Below are 4,157 nucleotides of genomic sequence, written 5' to 3' on the forward strand. Positions count from 1 at the left end.
TTGGCAAATGGCAAATTCTGCATGTACAGAAGTGGTATAACGATTTACGATTGGAGATATCATTATTGGCCATGTTGAATAAGATATAATTAAACACTTATTTTAAACATTTGCCGTTTTATTCCCCATACTTGAAATGTTAAATTCTGGTTTACCTATATAATTATGGCAAATCTTAAAATCTTATAAAGACCATGTGGAATGTTTATTTTCGTTTGTTTGTTTTTTTTAATTCTTTTTCCTTCAACATCCAAATCATGCGGCACCGAGGAAAGAACAGATAATATTTTAGCGGACAAAATGCATATATGATGAATCATCATTTTGCCATTATATTATTCGATGAAACATTTTTTCATGAAAATGGTCAGAATAATATTCATAGAAGTTTTTTGTTAGTTCCCAGAACGACTTACTGTCAAGCTAAAAATGTTTGACATCCTATATAATATTGTAGTTAGTCTTGGTCATTATTTTAAGAGTGTTAACATAGTTATTCTGTTATGCTAGAAAAACATCTGGCAAAATGAACAGAGTAAAAAAATCTAATTCTACATGGATTCTCATATATAAATCTGGATAAAATTATGATATCACCACATACTCGTATTCATGGAAGAACACTTTGTTCTAGATTAGTTACATAAAGTAAATAAAAATGTTTTTATCTTTGAAGAATACGGAAGATTTTGATACTTATGCAGCAATATACCTTCACCACCTTCAAACGGAGTATATATATCTCAGTTGATTCAATACTCAAGAGCATGCTCTACATATGAACAATTTCTGAAACGAGGTAAATTATTGACAAGCAAGTAGATGAATCAAGAATATAAGCAGTCTCGTTTAAATTCATCATTTCGTAAGTTCTATGGTAGATACTATGACCTTGTCTGCAAATACAATTTATCATTAAGTCAAATGCTAACTGACGATTTTCATACCAATTGTAAGTCCATTATTTATACACTGAATTGACGACGGATTTTTTCCGTTATTTCCTGATCATGACAAGGCGCTTACGGCGGGTGTGACCGGTCGGCACGGGATGCTCACTCCTCCATGGCACCTGATCCCACCTCTGTTGTTTCGGGGTACGTGTTTGCTCTGCTCTTATTTTGTATTGTTTTATGGACTTTGAGATTGAATACTGTTCGTCATCTCCATATCCTTCTCGAGCAATTACGTTCAGTCTAGAGAGACAGTAGATTCAATTCAAGTGTGTTTTAAGTTAAAGGTCTTACGCAAGGAAATAGTCAATCAAAATGAACTTAGTCAAATGAATTTCTATATACATTGAGACAATTTCTTTTTCTTTTTTTCATTTTCGGCAACTTTTTTTAGGTCTACAATGTTAATTTTAGATTCATGCACTAAGGATATGATATGTTTCGCAGAATTGTGCAACTGAATTAAAGGGAACTCGTTTTTAGGTGCGCGTGATGCAACTTCCTGGATGGTGTGTAGTCTGTTTATCAACATCTGAAACCCACATATTTTTGGGGGTAGGTATGTTTACTCTCAATTTTCTTTCTTAAAAGCCACATAAGCGGTATTTTTTCTGATCTCAAATTTTAATCTAAGCATTAATTTTTTTATTTTCTATTTCATTAATTATCTGGTGATAGTCTAGTTAATTAATTAATTTAATTAAAGCTATATAGTAACATATAGTGAAATGATTTTCTTGTGTGAGAACTAAAGCAAAATCAGGTTACTCATTTTACTACAATTTCTTTGAATTTAGGAGTAGTCTCCCCTTTTAAAGATCCAAAATGGCGGTTTTAACAATGCAGTATGCAGTCTGGTCATCAAAGGAGAATTTTTGACACCCATAATACCCATATTTCTACCATTTACCTCTTCACCTTTGTCGAGTTCATCAGAGAGGTAAGAAAAACAAGATTTTTGAAAAAAATAATTTTATTGAGATAAATAAAATGATAAATAAAAAAAAAAATAAAAAGAGCAGGCTCCCTCGTTTAAATAAATGTCACATTTTACACATTGCAACTTTACTTCATTTACATATCCACATTTTCCCCATTTACACAGTTGAATAGATTTAGTGCATAATAATACATAGCAATTATTACATGTAAGCAAATTCACAAAATATGTATTAAACTGTTAAATACAGGTAGGTTTTGGAGCATCAATACTCCCAGCCATTTTTCACAATCTTACAACTTTCTTTTTCATTCAAAGTCAATAGGCAACACTGAAGATTCCACATATTGCTCTTCAGTCCATGACAGAAAGTTGAGGATTAAGGTTGACAGAACATCCCACACTGTCCTCGGTACCAGCTTATAAGGGAACCAACCGCAGTGAACATACCATGCTACATCATAGGATGATAGGTAAGTCTCTGGAGTAGTGTTTGTAGCAATTCTTGTATTTGGTCCTGCATTGAAGCTTCAGGTATTGATATTTAGCTCTGCATGGATTGTTTTATGGCTTTGGTATTTCCTGAAAAAATGTGACTGATGGTGGTGGCTATATTCTTCTGGCTTTTGTAGTGAGGAATACTTCCTTTTTTGTATTGATGTTGATGCCACAATTTTGGTGCCTTTTTGGCATGATTATTATTTAATTGTGCACTTGTAGACTTTTTCTAAGAATGAACTATTGTATATGGTGCACATTTTAAAGTATTTTTAATTTTAGTGTTCTATTTTAGAGGTTCCTGGTCTTTAAAGAGAAACTCCAAACTTTGATGACTGATGGAAAAAGCCTCATCCCCCAACTGCTAAAGAACCCATATCTTAATCATAGCCATTAATGAGCGATCACTGTTATCAAAGCTCCAAGGTACATTATTGAAGTCTCTTTTGACACCATTTTTTCCAGTCTCTGACTTTCTTTTAGAATTCAAATTGTCAATTTTTTTGCTAAGTAATCCCTTATAAATCAGTGAACTTCCTGTTTCTTAGCTAATTACAGATTATTAATTTGAGTTTAAAAAACTTTTAAGCAGATAGCTAAAAACCCCAACATTTCAAATTGTATTTCAGTCAAATTTTTTTTTCTAAAAAATTCATTCATTTTTTTTTTTCATACTGTAGATGAATTTGTACAGAAATTTAGCTTGAAATTCAACAATCTTTTAGGAAGAGTCATCTCCTATTTTTTTCAACCGTTAAGGACAGAGATAAATTTTGATGCACTACTATATGAAAGATAAATACTCATAGACATTTTGTGATAATTTCATAAACTTTCAGCTGTCTTATGGGTCTTATGCAAGGAAATAGCCAATCAAAATGAACTTAGTCAAATGAAGTTCTTTATACATAGAGACAATTTCTTTTTTTTTCATTTTCGACAACATTTTTTAGGTCTACAATTTTAATTTTGGACTTACGTGCTAGGAATATCATATCTTTAGCAGAATTATCCCACTGAATTTAAAGGAACTCTTTTTTCAGGTGCACATGATGCAACTTCCTGGATGGTGTGTAGGCTGTTTGTCAACATGTGAATCCCACGTGCATATCTGGGTAGGTAAGTTTACTGACAATTTTCTTTCTTAAAAGCCGCATTAGGGGATTTTTTCTAATCCTAAATTTTAATCTAAACATTAATTTTATTTTCTATTTCATGAATTATTGGCTGAGAGTCTAGTTAATTAATTTAATTAAAGCTATATAGTAACAGATAGTGAAATTATTTCCTTGTGTGAGACCTTTCGTGAATTTGATAAATCTGTTAACGAGCAAAAATAAAGAAAATTCCCTTTGACCATAAATGTTTTCCCCCCCCCCCGAGATTATTCCTGCACAAAGAGTTCTTTGTATTTTAATCATCCAATATATGCAAAATGTACATGAAATCGTATCAGAGTCCAAAAAGAATGGTTTTGCGGGTGAAATGAGAGTGCAAATCTTGCAAATGGTGCATAACACAAGTTTAAAATGCTATGGGTATTGTGATGAGGGCTTCCGAATAAAGTTATTTCTTTTTCATTTTCCTTATAAAAGCAGAAAGGATTACGCTTTTTTTATGGATTCAACATTTAGATTTGGCTTGCGATTAGCGTATAATCTCGATATGTACTTATTAGAAGAAAAATGTACTTGTAATAGATAATTACAAAATCAGGCGAAGATCCACGAATTGAAGTTAGAGAGGGCGCCAATAGTAGGCAAAGA

At 32.1% G+C, this 4,157-nt stretch overlaps 1 long non-coding RNA gene across 1 annotated transcript; it reads left to right on the top strand.

Annotated features, from left to right (window-relative positions):
• The first annotated feature begins 1,434 nt into the window (after positions 1-1,434).
• On the top strand, positions 1,435-3,506 carry LOC134233102 (uncharacterized). The gene is made up of 5 exons (XR_009984913.1): positions 1,435-1,508; positions 1,751-1,893; positions 2,212-2,366; positions 2,687-2,817; positions 3,435-3,506. It is a non-coding gene; the product is annotated as an uncharacterized LOC134233102 (long non-coding RNA).
• Positions 3,507-4,157: the final 651 nt, after the last annotated feature.

This window comes from Saccostrea cucullata, unplaced genomic scaffold (genome assembly GCF_032062105.1).
Source record: "Saccostrea cucullata isolate Sc308-1 unplaced genomic scaffold, CSIRO_AGI_Scuc_v1 ctg4148, whole genome shotgun sequence".
NCBI lineage: Eukaryota > Metazoa > Mollusca > Bivalvia > Ostreida > Ostreidae > Saccostrea > Saccostrea cuccullata.